We start from the raw sequence: 19,714 nt of genomic DNA on the forward strand, positions 1-19,714 counted from the left end.
ATACACAAGAACTACGAGTAGCTAGGGAAGCGGAGGTCAGCTAAGCTGCGCTCCACTGTTCCAACGACCGACACGGGTGGTAAGAAGGAACTGAAGGGCGGCTGGGTCGGCAGGGGTATATATCCAGCACCATAGCGGCGCCACTCCAGGGGGCGCCCTGCCGACCCACCGAGTGTTGCTAGGGTAAAAGTCTTCCAACGAACGTGCATGCGGCGCGCACACACCTAACTGGAATGGATATGAGCAAGCACTCGAAGAAGAACTTTCTGTTATATCCATAGTGTAAAGGCCAGAGCTGGCTCCAGGGTTTTTGCCACCCCAAGCAGAAAAAAAAAAAAAAGCCGCGATCACGATCTGCAGGAGCTTTACTGCCACCACTTCAGTCTTCAGTGACAATTCGGCGGCAGGTCCTTCACTCTGAGAAGGAGTGAGGGACCCGCCGCCGAATTGTCGCCAAGAGCCGGACATGCCACCCCTTCCCCGTGGCCACCCCAAGCACCTACTTGCTGGGCTGGTGCCTGGAGCCAGCCCTGGTAAATGCCAACAGACCCCCAGCAGCGGTGGGCGGGAATACAAACCTGGAACCTCTGGAGCTAAATGCATGAGCCTCTACTGCATGAGCTAAAAGCTACATGGATGTTAGCTTAGGCTGTAGAGCAGACTCATTAATCTCTCTCTCTCTAAGAGGTGTCAGTGCCACTAGATGGGACAGAACCCCACACCCAGGAGGTGTATAGGTTACAAACAAAGATAGATAAAACATCAAATACTCTTTCTGGAAGGTTGAAATGCAACATTACTTTATTTCTTAAAATCTAGAACCTTAACATACAAGTAACAAAAACAGAGAGAAAGAAAGCAGGCTACTCTTTAAGGCAAAGAGTTACAGCTCAGCCCAACTTCCTCTGGAGTGCTGCTGAAAGACTCAGGTCACACACTTCCCTACAGAGCCTCTCGTCTGCAAGCAAGACCAAGAAAACCCATGAGAATTTAAAGTGATAGTTTATCATTTTATCAGAACATTCAATACAACACTCTTTCTCATGTGGACAAAGCCTCAGGTTAATATATTTGAACCCATGTTAGCTGGCTGGCTATGTTTTTGCCTCAAGTCAGCTCCCTTTTAGGCTACGACATGACCAGACAAAATGGCTTGAAACATATTCGCCTACATCTTAGACATGGTCTACGCATTTGTTTGTTTGTTTTACTGATTTAACTAAGGGTGTGATTTTCTACCTAAATAATTGCATCAGTACAACCCTTTGTGTGTACACAGTTATATTGGTGTAAAGGTGCCTTCCAGTATTGCTGTGTTTATACTGAAGGGGGGTTGTTGTACTGCTTTATCTATATTGGTTTAGTTGAAGCAATACAATTTTTGTGTGCAGAAAAGCCCTTAATTAGAATTAAGAGGGCATCTCAATTGTGTTAATCTAGTATGAGCTAACATGAGTTAAAAACACACCCTTTTTGTATGGAGTCTAGATGGAGTCTCAGGCCTTGACCACACAGGAAATTTTTTTCAGTGTAGCTGTTTTGCAATAATTATACAGGTATAACTAAACAAAAAGAAAAAACAATGAGGAGTCCTTGCGGTACCTTAGACTCCTCATTGTTTTTGCTGATATAGACTATCACGGCTACCCTCCTAAACCAAAAGAGTGTGTCCACTATACTTTGTCTAAAATTGCTTAAACTACTTTCCTTCTGACTCAGATAGCACTGCACCTTTAAAAATAAGTGTACCTTTATCCTCAGGGACAATGTTTTGCTGCTAGGCTCTATGCATTATGAGTTGTTGTTCATGGTGGATTGTGGGATACCTAGCAGAATCTACTGAAATTCTAGGACTTAGTGTTAAATTCCCAAAATTCCTTCTCCAGCAACCTATAATTTCTTTAGTATTTGTTTGCCTCTGAAGGCAAGGAATTCCAGGGTCTCTGACAAGACCAAGCAGAACAGGGCATGGTGGTATACCCTAATGGTCCTTATCATCAGATGGGGATCAATAGTCAGCCATGCCCAGATTAGTTTCTGTCACTTTCGTCAGGGCTCTGTTTATTATCTTTGGAAACAGACAAAGAAAAATGTTCAAAAAGTGACAGAAACAACAATCTGGTTTAAGGTTTTCAGACTGGGCCCTCTGGCAGCTACTGGGCAGGGCCTTCTCCAATTCTAGGGGGATCCACAGGAGCCTCCTGCTCTGGTTACAGGAGAGTACACATCTTACTCTCTCCCGAATCACCTCCCCCCATGGGGCTGAGTCCTCCTTTATACCTTCAACTGAGAGAATGGGCCAGTTATGAAGTGCTGTTCAGCATGGGTCAGCTGATTCCCAGCACCTGCCTCTGGGCTTCTCTCTGGAGTATAGGTTAGCTGCTCCCTGTTCCCCACCCCCAATCATGAAAGGAGCAGATCACCTTGTTACACATGGCTGCACTAGACTTAGGGACTGCAAACTTGCCATGAGCTAGAGTTGCAAACAGAGATGCTTGAGTGTATGCCTGCATTTAAACAGAAGATGCTCCCAGAGCAGGGGAAAGCATGCATGTAACCAGACAAGGCAATATAGATATTACATACTGCATTGCATCAATGGGACAACTGCATGAAGCAATATAGTTAATAATTCAAAATGGGGATTTTGGCAGGGCCCACTCACTCCTGCCTCTGCTCAAATCCTAAGCTCAGAGACATATATGCTGGTAAAAAACACAGTGCAGTTTATTTATATGTTCATTCTCACCACCCTTGTACACTTTACAGCCTTATTCCTACAGTCTTAGGGGACCCTCAGTTCCTTAGACAAGCAATCACAATCTCTCTTTTGCCTTTCTCCCTCTGCCAAAGCTCCTTCCTGTGTCTTTTTGTATCCTCTGTCTAATGGCTTAATTAGCCTCCCAGCTCTTCTCCACTCACCAATTAGCCACAGCTCTTCTTAACAAGGTCTGTTCTGCAGTGTTTAATTGGAGCTGCAGTGATCAAAGTGCTGGTTCAGCAGTTGTTGCCCAGCACTCTGTCACAGGAATCCATCCACACAAACCTTGTAGTGGTGTAATTCATTCTAAAATAGTTATGTCATTTCCAAAGAGGATTCATTACTGCAGAATAAGATGCAAGATAAAGTGAAAAAAACAAAAGGCTATTTGTCTGTGGACACAAGGCAGTTTATGCCAACACTATCTAAAGATATACTGAAAAAAAACTTTACTGTGTGGACAAGTTTTAAGCCTGCTGAGATAACCACACAAAAGCACTGAGTGTCCTTTCAGAGTCTAGGCATGAAGTACTTGGGAATCTATTTATTTGTTTTCCCATTTAAATTAAAATCCCCATTCTGATAATCATGTTTAAGAAAGAAGGGAACATCATTTGACAAACAAAGGTCATTTGCTGGAATACTCTGTTCTGAAAAGTATAGAGTCAGCAAATTGCAGAGTTTAGGACAGTACATTGTTGTATAATCTGAAAAGGGAGTGAGGGTGACGACTCTGTAGTGGGCCCAGAAATATCCTCATCAGGGAATTTGTATGACACACCTGACATTTGGTGCAACCTAGTCTATTTCAATGGAAACAATTGATCTTCAAAAGAACTTTTGCAGGCTTTCAGGATGTCACCTCTGGAAGGGATGATTTAGAATCTAGAAAGGATGTCACTCTGGAAGACAGGAAAATCACCTTGATCTTCCTATCAATTTTTTTGACAAGGGGTTTCAGCACATCATTGATTTAGATAAGAGTGCTTGAGTCACTTGATTACAAATAAACTATCTTAGTTCTTAATTCTTATATCCACTTAATCAGGCTCATATTTCCCAAGACTAGTTTGTGCATTCAGGCTAAAAGTTTCCATAAATATTGTTAGTATTTTATAATAAAGAGCAAATCAGTCTCTTTTATTATAATACACTAAGATGCCTTGGGATGTTTCCCCTGGAACTCAGTGTTTTGTCTGAATCGGGGATAGGAAATACAGCACTCAACTTCTATTGATTTAAACATCTGATGTGATCACCATCCATTTTTAGGAGTTACAGACAAAACAGTTGCCTAGAAATGCAAATTTGTTTCTTGTTTTTTTATTACTGATTAACCCGTGAAGACCATCTGGTAAACTGTTTGCATTTTGGTTGAAATAACACAGCCATCTGCTAAATATTTCATAAACAACTTTCAGCTAAACTGAATTTTGTGAAAAAGCAGACCTGGGAGTAAGAAATTGGTTTTAATTTATCTTGATTTCCATCCATTCCCTCCACTTTCAGATTGCAAAATTCACTGTTCTTCCTGGAACCCGCTTCAACCTAGAGGTTTCTAGGAAGATTTGGGTAGAAGATATTTTTCTTCTTTTACTTTTTTCAATAAAAATTTGAGACCTTTCTTAGGGAAGCATGCTGTAGGCAACAATTGCTCCATGGCTCTTTCTACTTATGGCTAACCAGTTTAAATTACAAGAGAACCCCCAAGATCAGGAGCAAGAGTAGAATCACACAGCATAGCTGTCACTTCTCCCTTCCTTGAGTCTCAGGACTTGTCTGTTTGTCTTTCTTGATGTTTTTCTGCTCCTTTTTTTCCCTTCCGTGCTGTGCAGTGGCAGGGAACATCTGGCCATGAAAGAGTTTTGTTAACACTAGCACACAACAAAATATATTGGTTCTCCTTTTTTTGAAATGCAGTATGAGTCACAATGCTGGGGCTTTGCAGAAACCACCTATTACTTGTGGAAGACTGGTGGGGGAGGTGCAGAGGACTGCATTTTGGTTTTGCATTGAAAATCAGTTAAGAATGGTTCAGAAACTAAAGAGAAACATTCAAGTGAAATCAGTTTATATCAAGTTACATAATATAACATTACTCAAGTTTTTTGGTCACTAATGTATAACACAACCTGATTTACATACAAGTTTGTGGTGTTCTTTTAACAGTTCCTATGATAAAGTCATTGGGCTTGATCATGCAATCTTTACTCATTCAAATAGCATGCATACTACAACACTGAGAAGCACAATCCTGCTACTTGCATAAGGACTACTCATGTCAATATGGATTGTGAGATTAAACCCAGAATTTTCTTTCATATAATCACTGTCTGATTTCCTTTTCGTTTTCAGCTTCTCTTAGTTATGCTTTGGGCAGCTCTAAGTGACAGAAAACACTGCTGTTTCCTCCTCAGTAGTATGCTCAGAAAGTAAAGTGAACTACTTTTAAATGATTTGGGGAAGGAATCTCCATTAAGGTATCCGTTTACATCGATGCCTGCAAGCCCGCCTCATAGCCTAGGATGTCTTAACGTTGTACAAACTAATTTTATTAAGTTGTTTATATAACACTCATGATTAACTGTCTGGACACTGTGTAAAAACTTTAATCAATAATAAAACTAGAGCTGTGCTCAATTTTACATATAATTGATTTACACACTATGTTCTCAACATTAACAAGGAAGGAAGGAAGGAAGGATGACTCTGTGGTTAGGTTGCTAGTATAGGATATGGTAGACTACAGTTCAGTTCTGTGCTGTACTACAGGGTTTTGATGGGACCTTGGACAAGTCACTTGGGGTACATGTGACCCAAGAACCCCTTATGCCAGCTGGCAAGGGGGTTGCAAAACCTCTGGATTCTGGTGTTTAAGTTTTGGAGCAACAAAGAATGTCATATGAGAGCGACTCACACACTGGTCATTAATATCATCGTGAAATGTATGTACAGCTGCTATGTAAGGAGTTATGTATATACCTTGAAAAATATGTTCTTAAAGTAAGTGTCTACCGGCTGGTCACCAGCAAAGGAGAAAAAGAGGTTCTCTTTCAGACAAGAGATGTTTACTCATCTATCCGTTTTCTTGTAAATGGAGTATTGTCTCATTTACAATGGGTCTCCTACCACAAGTCTAAACCAAATGCAAATAAAGGACTGTAAGAATGAACTTCAAAAAAGGGTTTAATAGTAAGAAAAACACAATGGGGAGAGGGGGGAACCTTATCTTGGGGTGCACTTCAAAAGTTTGCTCCACTATTATTTGGGAGACAAAGAAGACACCCTGGCACCTTTGCAGAGGAAGCAAAAGGACAATGATTTTGCTTCAGGAAAAAGGAGACTCAGCCAGGCTTGACTGAAAATGCTGAAGAGAACATTGGGTGAGATAAAACTTCTTTAGACAAGAGAGTAACTTGTTAGTTAAGTTTAGTCTCTAGCCAGCATGTTATGATTTTATTTTACCTAAGAAAGTGGTGAACTTCAGAGCCTGAGCTACAACTTCAAAACACTGTCTGCCCAGCTATTTTTGGTGAGGTCGCACAAGCTCCATGAGCCCAAGTCTGTCAACCCAGGCTGGGAGGCTTGATTCCCTGAGCTGTGCAGACATACTCTTGTGCCTCTGTGTTCCAGTTCTTCATCTGTAAGATGGGGATAACAACACTTCCCTACCTCACAGGGGTGTTGTGAGGATAAACATATTAGAGATTGTGAGATATTCAGATACTGCAGTAACGGACACCATGTATTTACCTAAGATATATAGAACAAGCACGATGACTTCAGTGGGATTACTCATGGTAAAAGAACTACACTCGGGGTGGTGGGGAGCAGGAGGAGGCATTTTCATGAGCAGATTGTACTACATTAAAACTACTCGTGACAGTGTCAGTACTATGCCTGGTAGTATACTGTTGCTTGGTGCCTAAGGGCTTGTCTACACTAGCATTTTACAGCGCTACAACTTTCTTGCTCAAAAACAGCCCCCTTAGGCAGCAAGTTTCAGTGCTGTAAAGCGCCAGTGTAGACAGTGCACCAGTGCTGGGAGCAGCACTCCTAATGCTGGTAGCTATACTCCTCGTGGAGATGGGTTTTTTAGAGCACTGGGAGAGCTCCCTCCCAGTGCTAGTGCCATGACTACACAAACCATGTTAAAGTGCTGCTACGGCAGCGCTTTAACAGTGCCAGTGAAGATGAGCCCTAAGTGAATCAAAAGAGTTATATAACTGCTCTGTAAGCTAAACTGTTGCACATTACAGGTGGAGCTGGTAGTGCTCCCTATTATTTAGGTTTCATGATAATTCCCATTACAAGATCGTGTTTTTAGTTGCTTTGTACTTTGCCAGGCTTTATCCATTCAGCCTGAAATTTCCCATGCCAGATGTCTGCCTTGGGCTGATTTTTTTCTGGAAAAATTCAGACAAAACAGTTCAGCCATTTTGAAAAATGAGGCAAGGGAAAAATACATTGATTTTCAACGCTAAAAAAAATTCTTGTAACCTTTTATTCGGAAAGCTCTAGCAGCCCCGTCATTGTGAGCAGGGACCTGAAATTTGAGATGGGGTGGGCTTTGTGCCAGGTATATGCCTTTTGCTGTTCCTGTGAAAATCCACCTAAATTTGGCTAAGTTATAAGCCTTTGCAATATCACAATTTACATATGCTCAGTAAAGACTTGCTAAGTCTTAACAGCTAAAATCTCCACAGATTCAATCCTCACTAAGCATGCTCCAGCCCCTCCTCGCTCTTAGTACTCACAGACTGCACATGTACCTTCCCCACAGAGCAGCTGAGAATGCTCCCTCCAGCCCAGGACTACTGGAGTGAAACCAGATTTTCCCTGCAATTGCTGCTTCCAGGTGCTCTAGGCCAGAGTGGGGATGAGCACTGGAGCTGAGAACAGGGAGCCTGTTTCACCTGTGCTCTCAATGACCACCCCCGCCTCCCCTTGGCACAAAGGCAATGCGGAGAAGGATGCAATCTGATTCAAATGCACAGGGGACAAGAACCAAACCTAGGATGCTAGTGGGGAGGGCTTGGGCAGGAGACTGGGACAAAGAGCCTGGAGGTGGAAACTGGAATTGAAAACTGGCAATGACATGAGGAAGGAGACTGGGACTGGGAGACAGGGATGGGGACTGGGATTGCCCATGCAAGGAGACTAAGTCTGGGAGCTTGAAAGGGAAATGGGGGAGTCAGTGGTTAAGGGTAGTAAACTGACATTGGCTGAGGAGCTGGGGGAGGGGGAGGCTGAAACTGACAGGACAAGGAGATTGTGACTGGGAAACACTGTGGTGGGGGGAAAGAAGGTGAGGGGAGGGGAGACATCTTTGACAAGAAGCTGTGTGCAGGGGGAGAACTGGGACTGGCTGGGTAAAGAGATTGGGCAAGGAGTTGGGGTGGAGGAGGCACTGAGATTGGACAAAGAACCTGGGGAAGGAGACTAGGACTATGCCTGCACTTAAACCAAGAGAGTGGTACAGCTACAGCTGAGCTGCTATAGCACTCAGTGTAGATACTACCTATACCAATAGGAGAGGTTCTTCAGTCAGCATAGGTAATCCACCTCCCCAAGAACCAGCTATGTCAACAGGAGAATTCTTTCATCAACCTAGCGCTGTCTACAGCAGCATATAGGTCAGTATAGCTATGTCTCTCAGGGGGGTTGATTTTTCACACCCTGTAATTATACCACTGTACATTCCCAGTGTAGACCAGCCCTAGGACTGTGAGCCAGTGGAGATAACAATGTGGGGGAGGAGGGGTTGGCAACTGGAAGGGAGAGAGACAGTTGGTTTAATCTGGGTTTTGTTTTTAATTTGGGATATTACACACACAAAAACTATGCTAAAAGAACATTATTAAGGTTGCAAAGTTAAACACTCAAAAGTTAGGAAATACCAGAATTAAGGTTGTCCGTGCAATCTTAATACATCCCCATGTGTATGCATTATGATACAATGCAGCACAAACACACAAGACCCCTGTCTCCTTCAGTGCACAGGCTGGGCCTGCTCTAGAGAGTATAGTGACCTTGGCCTCCTTTGTTGTGGAAGTTGGAAAGTGTATAGTGTCTGAGGCAGAGAACGACAGAAAAAGAAAGGGTGGTAGCACCGTTAAATCCGCTGCCCTGGAGAATTAGATTCTATTTGTGATCGTACCACAGAACTCTTGTGTGATGCTGGGTAAGTCACTTAAACTAAACTTTTCACACATGGTCACTGTGTTCCTCATTTTCTGGGTCACTGATTGCTGAGCACCCAGAGCTGCAACTGAGGTCAACAGGAACTGTGCCTTAAACATATAAAGTGCCACGTAATAAGTAATCAGGTCCGAGGTCACAAATTGGGCATCCAATATTAGTGTATTTTTTTAACCTTAATTTCTCCCTGCCTCAGTTTGCCAGTTGTAAAGTGGGGATAACATCACCTCATCATGAAGGTTTTGCAAAAATAAATTCATTAACATTTGTGAAGCACTAAGATACTATAGTGATGAACGCCAAAGAGAGAACCACAAGGAAATTAATTCTGTCTTCATAGCAGGGTGTGAACAGTGTGCAGTAAATAAAGCATGGGGTTACACACTGAACAATGAGGAGAAAACAAAATTTTGGACAGCTGCTCCTTAAGTGAGTATAACTGATACTGCAAACACATACAGTATCTTTGGAAGCCCATATTGTGTTATCACTGTGGACCAGGGATTGCGTGTAAGATTATGTTCTACTCAGTGGTGGAGGGTTACCACAGCTCCACCAGGAACCAAAAACAGTGGGGGTGTATAAGCAGAGGGGAGGGGCACAGCCCCCTGCCTAGTTAGTAGAGTTCAGGTGGTGGTAGTCCCTTCTACTAGTTACAGTCATCAGGATGGTGATCCTGTCTAGTGGACACAGTCCAGACAGGAGCCATCCCACATCATGGCTACACTGCAGGTGGGATACTTGAACCAGGGCCCTCCCACTCTACTGGGTTCCGACCCAATCCTTAGCCCATCCAGCCAATGCCCATCTCTGGGGAACATCACATTCTGGGCTTCCAGGTCTCATCCTAGCCGCTTGATGCTGTGGCTCCTCTGCTCACCTGCAGACTCGGCTCCAGTCTTCCGTTACTGCTTTCAGGGCATGTCCTCCTCCCTGGCTTGCCAGTCCCTGACTGAGCTGCATGGCTGGCTTTTAAACCCTGTCTCCAACCCAAGCATCCTTAATCCCCGCCTGTCTGGTGAGGGGTTTAGATACCCTGTCACAGGGTGATTAAAGGCAAATCACTTAGATTTTAAAGACACCTCCAGAGAGGAACAAGTCCTGAAGAGGCTTGCATGTACTGGTTCAGGCTGTATTTTCCATACAACAGCAGACAAAGAGAGGGGTTTGGGCATGAAAAGACTGCAGTTAAATTGACTCAGTCAGAGTCTTTTTTCTGATCAGGATGAATAAACAGGACCTTCTGTACAAAGGCCTCAAACATTGGAGAAGGATTGGAAAGACTTTGGTCTCATAGGCCCTCACAAGACTGATGGGTGACCTCTGGTAAGCTTTTAGCATGTGTATAGAAACATTTATTGTTTTCTATGTGTTTTCTCTATCATGCTTTCACCTTCAGAATAAAAGATACTTGCTTAGAAAGAACTCTGTTGTAACTTATTAGTGCTGGCAATACACTGTTCATAGCCACTAAAGCGAAAGCAAAGCACAAGTGCTGAACTTTAAGCAGTCTGGATGGTTGGGGATCTCACAGTGTAAGGCAGGGAACTGTGCAGCCTTAAAATTCCGTTCAAGAGAGAGAGACAGAGGTTTCTGCCCAACAGAGGTGATGGCTGGGAACCAGAAACCTTACAGGGGTGGCCTAGAGGGATGACAGAGAGGAAACACAGGTGCAGTTACCCTGTGACAGTGACCACTGTCCATCCTGTGCACTGAATGAAGTAGGGATGAAGTGGGGAAAAAGTATGATTATGTAACTGGACTAGATCACAATGCGCACACACAAGGGGGTCAAATTAAGGTTGTACAGGCAACTTTAATTCTGGCATTTCCTAATTTCTGAGTGCTTGACAGTGCAATGTTCTTAGTAATTGATCTTTTAATGTAGCTTTTGTGTGTAATTTGTACTATAGATAACCTCAAAAAGGTGGATGTTTCCCTACCTTTTGAACCCTCCATAATCTGCTTTTTAATAGAAGTGGCTAAAAGTGTCAAATTGTTTCTTTACCACTTTTAAAGAGTTTATCCTACTTATTGGTTACTAATAACAGACCAATATTCTTTGGGAACAAATACCAAGGACTGTTTGTATGTGTTCTATGCTGCGTGCCCAGTCTAATATTTACACCTTTTGCTTTTGATGTTTGGTGGGCAGAAAAAAATGTGATATCTTTTTATTGGAATTCCCATTATGACCACAATGAAGAAGTAGTGGCATTTGCAGCTGGGAGGAAGCTATTTTCTATGAGCCTTCCTCTATGGTACTGTGAAGTTCTACTTCTCATTTCTTTTAAATGGTTTCAATTTGAAATTTTGTTTAGCTGTTACAATTACAGGTACTTAATTCCTCCCCCCCAGTTTAAATATTATTTCCACTGATGTTCTACCATAAAAACATAAAACAGCTGAAAATGAGTTAAATTCCCCTCTTCAAAGATAAAACAGTGTGTCTAAAGATGTCCTAATTCCCACATATGCATACACGTGTTACTGTGCATGTGTGTGAGACTTCATCTCTTTGTGACTGTGTAAAATGGTGAAAGCACTTGATTTCTCCCACCTTTTATCAGTCTATTTAGAGCTATTTACAGCCCCACGTAGGCATTCCAGCAACATGAGATCACCAGAGCACAACCGGTGCCCATAGTCATGTCATCTGTCCTGTCCAGTTGGAAAGCAAGTAGGTGGCATAAGAGCTGCAGGGCCCTACACCATCTGAAGATCGCTTTGCATTGGGGACATCCTCCTACACCTGGATCAGCCAGACTTAAAGCAGCACAAATCTGTTCAAATGCAGGGTAGATCTGGCTCCACACATTATGCTTTGTTAATTTATTTCAAAGCATATACTGACATTTCTATTCTACAACCAAAAGGAAAGTGATATTTTTCCTCTTCAATTTAGGAAAGTCATAACCTCTCCTTATCTCAGTTCCCTATTCTTCCTATCTCACATTCTTAGCACTAGAATTCTTGGGCTGGCAGAGATGGTTGTGCAGCATTTTCCCTTCTCATTGCTGCAGGTTGGACGGGAGGGGAAATAAGAAAAATGCGGAAGAAGAATTGAGAAAAAGTTGACCCCAACCTTTATTTTTGTAGGGAGAAGAGATAGCATAACTTTGGGGTTTGGCTCCAAAGGTTTTATTAGGGGAGAAGGGTTGTGGAGGATGAAGCTTTTTCTTTTTGGACGTGTGGCATAATGAGGGAGTCTACCAGCTTTTTGCCCACAATTCAAGCACAGATGACTGTGAAATATAACTCAGTGGTATGTACTTCAGCAGCAGATTAAAATGCAGGCTGCTGTTGGTTGCATTAGCAGGGGGTGTGGCTGTTTTGTAGCTTCAAAACACTGTTTCTGATCCACCCTGCTCAGGAGTTGGGGTAGCTGAAGCGCAGGTCCCATTTCATCTGAGGCACCATCATCCTTTCCTCTAGGAAAATACTTTCTCTTTTACAGGTTCTCATGAACAGAACACAAATACATACAATCCACTGACCCCAAGAGCCTCCAATACCCACCCGCCTGCCTTTCCTGTTTCCTCCAGTGACTAATACAAATACAAAAACTGCACTACCGTGCTCAAGAAAACCACAACCTTTTCATAATGGGCAGCTCAACTCCAGCCCCTCCCGCACACTCACATACACTAGGCAAGATACATAGTAAGTGCAGAATAACTGTGTAAAATCAATGAGCATAAGGGGCAAAAGGACTTGTATTTCCCATAAAACACAAGAGAGAGTGTGTACTGCTTGTAATCTTATTCTGGAATGCAAGTTGAAGACTTAAAAAAAAATCCTAGTAGAATACTAAACTTATAGAGAGCGAGAGATTTGTATATTAAAAATACACTCACCGCAGAGCAGGTCTTGGGCTCTGACAAAGCCCAAAGTCACAAGAGCCCCTGATTTAGGGGAACCAGATATGTAAAGATAACACTCGGTTTTTGTTTAAACATCTTTTCTTGCCCTTTTCCTTGTGAAAAAAGCCTTGTAGACAAAAGCTATATCTGCACTAAAAACTCTGCGCTGGCATAGCCCCTTAGCGTAGACACAGCCTACACACCAACAGAAGGAGTTGGGGGGCGGGTTGGACTGGAACACCGCCTCGAATGACATTAGCTGTGTTGACAGAAGCAGTCTTCTATCAGCATAGCCGTGACTATTCTGGAGATTTTGTCACTGCACTCCTGACTGACATAACGATGATGATATAAGTTGCAAATGCAGACATAGGATTCGTCTACATTGAAAACTTACATCAGCATAGCTATGTCCACACCTCGAGAGATGTAGCTAGGTGTAGACAGTGCTTCTGCCCATCTAGCTACAGCCTCAGGAGGTGGATTGACTACAAGAGAGAACCCATCCCATCACTGTAGTACATGTCTACACTGAATATCTACAGCAGTGCAACTGCACTGCTGCAGCTGTGCCACAATAGCGTTTTAAAAGTAGCCATATCCCAAGCACAACTGATCACTAGGCATAAAAAGAACAAGCAGCCAGACTCCACTATCCTAGTAGGAAGTAATAGGCTAGAGGCAGGAGGAGATAAAAATTCTCCCTCTACTATATATACACACTTAATATTATTCTTATTCAATAGAACCTACAGGCCATTGCCAATAATGGGGCCTCATTGTTGCAAGTGCTACACAAATGCATAGTGGAAGATGATAAACACAGAGGAGCAGAGCGTATTTGAAAAGACCAGACAGACAAAGGTTGGGAAGAAGTATTATTATCCTCATTTTACAGATGGGGAATTAAGGCACAGAGTGTGTCTTGCCCCAGGACACACACACATTTTGTGGCAGAGTGAGCATTAGAATCTGGATCTCCCGGCTGCCATTAGACCATTGTTCCTTCATAAATATAAATGAACCACTTAAGTTTGGGATGTATCCAAAAGATTCATTTTGCTCATACTCCCAAATTCTTTAGGCCAGTGCTGTGCATATAAGTGCAACAATGGTGGACTTGTTTCTTGGGCCTGTGTAAAAATGCTACGGCTGACTCCAAAAGGCTACATCAATCTGCTCATTTTAATGTGATGGGTGATATTGTAAATGTGTTTAATATATTATACAGTTTTTCTAGTATTTTCCTGTGCCCAAAAGCGTGCCAGGCAGCTTGGACTATAAATAAGCAAACACAGTCCCTGCCCCAAAGGAGTTTGCAATCTAATTTTAGACCTAACACAATGAACGAGGTAACAAAACAGCCTGGGAGGAGGGACAGGGTACAGAGCAATATGGTGGATCTTTTTTCTCTCTTTTAACAGTATAAATAACAAGAACAACTTTTAACAAAAAAAATCCTACAGGCCAGACCTTGTGTTATATCAACTGTGACCTCTAGTGGTGGCAAAGACACACTGCTGTTTTGCCAAATTCTTTGTTATAAGCAATGTTCTGCATTTGCTGTGATTTCAAAGCCACAGAATGTGCCTGCTATATAACTGGTACCGAAGCTCCTATTTTTCCTGAAGAAGCTGCCAAAACTTCCAATCCCCCTTTCAGCTTCTACATGACCTGGATGTAATATAAAAATAAGTAACAAAAAATGCTGACCTATTTGTATTATTCATGTTTAATTCAATAAATCCTCAGGTTTTCAAAGTTGCTCATCTAGGTGGGGGAGTCTGGTTTGAGGGCACAGTCTATGTCCTAGGAAAGATAGTATCCCATTTCCGATTTGGAGATGAGCAGAGTTTCTTACCTCCTCCCCTATTTATACATGGCAGGATCAGGTTAATCAGATCTACGGTAGGGTGGAAAAGTCAAGGTGTCTTGGAGACCAACTTTTTAGTTTATAGAGTCCTGAGGGCAGTAGCTCTCTAGTGACCAACATTTCATGCCATTTTTCTCTGTTCATCTACCTTTTGAGCCAGGATTCTGGTTCTACCGCAGACTTTCTTTTAGTATGACCGACTTTTGGCAGTGCAACGATTACTGATAGCAGTAGAAAGATCCAGAGGAAAAAGCTGGTTAAGACTGTAAAACAGTTGCTGCATTAAATTATTTCAATTAAAGAAGCAGTTTTAAATTAATTTATAAAGCTTCCAACATGGAATATAAGACTCTCCTCTTCATATAGAGTAGTGTGTATAGAACTTCAAGTGCCAAAACCCTTTAAAAAGGGATAGACCGAGAGCTGTGTGTGTGTGTAGTACACACAGCTATCACAATAAAATGACAATTGAAAACAAATGAACCCTTTAAAATATTTTCCTATAAAAATACAAATTTCAATAATTTAACTGCAAATTGAGAATTTTAATAATAATGCCCATTTCTTCTTTTCATCAGTAGATCTCATGACATCCCTGTATATTATCCCCATTTTACAGATGGGGAACTGAAGCACGAAGAGGCTTAGTGACTTGCCCATTGTGGTGCAGAGAACTGAACCAGGGCTCCCATGTCCTAAGCCAGTGCCCCAACTGCTGACCCACCCTTCCCCACCATTTCAATGTCACTGTCAGCTTGCCCAGAACCCAAGGGACACTCCTATTATTATTATTTGTAATATCATAGGCTCTAGGAGCCCCAGCCATGGATCAGGACTCCATTTTACTAAGGGCTGCAGAAAAACACAGAACAAAGAGACAGTCAATATGTACATGTACTTCTATCCCTCATTGCAGATTAATCATCTGTGCAGATCCAAGATGGGGGAACAAACTCACACAAGAACTAAAGACATCACAAACCTCACAATCTTCCTTTCCAAGTGCAAGATGTACTTCTTTGATGTGCCTTCTCCAACATAAACACGAAGCAGCATGTACATATTAAAAACAACCTCCCTCCTGAAAAACCCTGCCCTACCAAATCACTACACTGCACACATTTTCCCCCCTGGGGAAAGGATGAGAGCTAATGAACCACAGGCGATACATTAGAAACACTGCTTAATGCACCCCTGGAAGGCACTGAGAAACCAGTGGTGAGGGTAGTGCAAGAACTTGTATTATAGGCAGGGCCTGACTATTGTCATGTTTTTGTAGGCATCATGGAAAAGGGGAGTTTTAAAGAAGGATTTGAAGGAGGTACCTTTGTAGATGTTCACAGGGAGTTCCTCCCAAGCATCAAGGACAGCATGCGAGAAAGTATGAATGTGATTGTTTGAAAATGTAACATGGAGGCAATGGAGGCTGGCCTCCTGGGCTTATTGGAGGCAGGAGTTGACATTATGATAGTGAATTATAGTAGGATGGGGATAGGCCATGAAGGACCTTGAAAGGGAAACAACTCATGCAGAGGGATTCAGAGAGGGGTGACATAGTCAAAGTGACAGACTAGAAAAAATATCTTTGCAGCAGCATTCTGAATGGCTGGGGCTGGGGCAAGATTGAATTTGTCAGGGCCAGAGAGAAGGATGCTGCAGTAACTGAGATGATGAAAGCCTGGACACAAGTTTTAGCTGCGTGAATGGATAGGGGAAGCCGTATCTTAAGAGTTATGTGGAAAAAAAATCTGCATGAAATTTTAAATATAGCCTGGATGTGAGGACCTAGACAGAGGTCTCTGATCAAATGACGTCCAGGTTCTGGGACTGAGTGTCAGGCAGAATGGCAGTGTTTTACACAGTAATTGAGAAAGGAGGTGGGAAGAGGACTTGTGGGGAAAAGATTAGGAGCTCTGGTTCAGACAAGTTGTGCATGAGCTGCTGGCTAGATACCCATGAGGAGAGAGGGATGGTTAAGGTGGGTGAATGCTTCCCCAGAGAACTGGATTCTATCCCTGTGCTGCCACAGAGTTCTACTATATGATGCTAGACAAGTCACTTAAAACAAACTTTTTACAGGTAGTGACTACTTGTGCGTTCATTTTCTGGATGCCTGACATGGAGACCCTTGTGTCTGATTTGCAGAAGTGCTAAGTGCTCACAGTTAGAACTGAAGTCACTGGGAGCTGTGCTTCAAACACATTTAATGCTAAGGACTCTGAAAAATCATGTCGGGCATCTCAAACTGGGAATCCAAAATTAGTGAATACTTTTGACCTTCATCTCTTTGTGCCTCAGTTCCTCATCTGTAAAACGGGAATTACCACTCCATCTCACACAGGTGGTGTGAAAGTACCTTCATTAACACTTGCAGAGCACTCATACTATAGTGACAAGGGACGCAGAAAAGCCCATGAAGAAATTAATTCTGTCTTCCGATCAGGGTTTGACTAGTGTGCTCTAAATAAGAGCTGGGGCAACACACTGAACAATGAGAAAATGAAATATTGAATAGCAGCGCATTCAGTGAGGACCATCCGTCTTGTGCACTGAATGAGGCAGGGGTCCTGTGGAAAAAACAGTATGTGACCATGTAATTAAAGACTATCAGAATGCACACACAGAAGGAAGATGAATTAAGGTTACACTGGCAATCTTAATTCTGGCATTTCCTAATGTCTGAGTGCTTGACTTTGCAACCTTCACAATGTTCTCTTAGTGTTGGGGAGGGGTTGTGTGGGTGTATACACATAGGTACACTAGAAGGCCTTGGCTACACTTGCAAGTTGCAGCGCTGGTGAGGGGGTTACAGCGCTGCAACTTACTCGGTGTCCACACTTACAAAGCTCAGCCAGCACTGCAACTCCCTGTCTGCAGCGCTGGCTGTACTCCTGGTCTGCTATGGGTGTAGCGAATCCAGCGCTGTGATGCAGTGCTGGTCATCAGGTGTGGACACTCACCAGCGCTGTAATTGGCCTCCAGGGTATTAGGAGGATCCAGCATACCTTTTCAGCCTCTCTGGTCATCGTTTCGCACTCCACTGTCCTGGGCTCAGGTGACCCGCCCTTTAAATGCCCTGGGAATTTTTAAAAATCCCCTCTGTTTGCTCAGCGAGGGCATGGAGTGCAATCAATCAATCAATCAGTGACCATGCCCATGCCCCAAACGAGCCCCAGCATGGAGCACTGCCGAGCTGCAGGATCTCATCAGTGTTTGGGGTGAGGAAGCTGTGCAGGCACACTGCCGCTCCAGCCGTAGAAATTATGATACCTAGGCCAGATATCAAAGTCAATGCATACACGGGCTATGACCGGCGACGCAGTGCAGTGCAGAGTTAAGGTAAAGGAGCTGCGGAGTGCCTACTGCAAAGCACGTGCAGGGAAACACGCTCAAGGTGCTGCCCCACGAGCTGCCGTTTTTACAAGGCTGGATGCGATACTTGGATGTAACCCCACTGCCAATCCGAGGATCACGATGGACAGTTCAGAGCCTGGAGAGGAGGGAGGGTGTAGAGGAACCCGAGAGTGAGGCTTACTGAGGTGTTTGGATAACTCCCAGGAGTCATGCAGCCAGAGCTATTTTCCAACCAGGAAGAAGCTAGCCAGTCGCAGCCAGCTGGATCTGGGTAGCGAGGAACCAGCAGAGGAGCCTGTTTCCGGTAAGAAGCTTTTATTATAAGGAGGGAAATGTTTTGGGAGGAGGGGGGCTATGGCTGCCTGCAAGCATGCCCTAGATGTGGAATAGCCCATTGATTTGGTCTATCACGTCGCGTAATCTGCCTCTGTAACTCTTCAAAAGTTCAGCCAGATCGAGTGGCAATGCGCTTCCGCAAGTTTATAGGGAGAAGCCCGTGGTCCTTGTCCCAGTCAGGCTAACATTGTCCGCGCCATTGTGCCGTGAGGGGTGGGGGGACCATTGCTGCACACAGGCAAGCTGCGTAGGGACCAGGGCGGATCCACATAGCTGTAGAAGACCCTCCCGCTCTTCCCAGGTGACCCGGAGCAGCGAGATATTGGGGAGGTTAAAATTCTGTGGAAAATGCAGGGATACTGTTAAGTGCTATTTCCCTGTAGCTGCTCTTTGGCTTTCCCAAGTTCACACGAAAGCCACTGGATTCCAGAGTCAAGCAGCGCCTTCCAAGGTGAGCCACGGTGCAAGACTGGCTCTGAGGAGTACTGCTGTGGCAGAATGTGGGTGTAGGTCAGTGCTATTCCCTGTAGCTGCTCTTTGCTTTCCCAAGTCACAGAAACCCCATTGATCCAGAGTCAGCAGCCCCCTTCCCAAGTGAGACGCAGTGGGGAAACTCACATTTCTCTCTGCAGCTGCGGCCTCTCTGGGCTATGCTCGCAATGTGTAAATGATGCTAGAAATAGTCTTAACAATACAGGCTCTGTAGTAAAAGTTTATCTCTCTGGTTTTTTTAAAGTGCTTGATACTGCTCCTCAGCGAGACTTCTGAAAAACCAGAACATTAAGAAAAAAACAAGGAGAAGAATAAGGAGAGCGGGGGTGAAAGCAGTTATGAATCTGTAATTCCAACAGATAATAAAAAGTGCAAGACTGGAGGAAGAAGAGCAGGAAAAAGAGACAGCGCCAAGAGAAGGAAAAGGCTGGCCAAAGAAAAAGAATTGGCTACAAGAGAGCACAGATCGGCTCTAAGATCCTGGAACGCACACAGACCTCATGCAGTCAATGCTAGGCCATCAGGCAGAGCACACCGTGCCTTCTCCCCCATCCAAAGCTCAACCCATGGTGCCCACTGTTTCCTCAAAAGCACCCTTCTCCAGCATGCCTTTCTTTACCACCACCATCTGCCCCCACACCCATACGTTCACTACTAATAGCCCTGAGAACTACGACCCTTACGCCTTGCACTCAACCCCATCACAGCACTATTAATCCTGAAGTGCAGCAGGCATTGAACACTCAAAGAAAGGACATATTCAAATACCTCCTGACTTTACTGCTCATCAACCCTACCCCCTGCCCTTTTTATGTATGTGTTTTTTAATAAAGG

Source organism: Chelonoidis abingdonii, chromosome 5 (genome assembly GCF_003597395.2).
Source record: "Chelonoidis abingdonii isolate Lonesome George chromosome 5, CheloAbing_2.0, whole genome shotgun sequence".
Lineage (NCBI taxonomy): Eukaryota > Metazoa > Chordata > Testudines > Testudinidae > Chelonoidis > Chelonoidis abingdonii.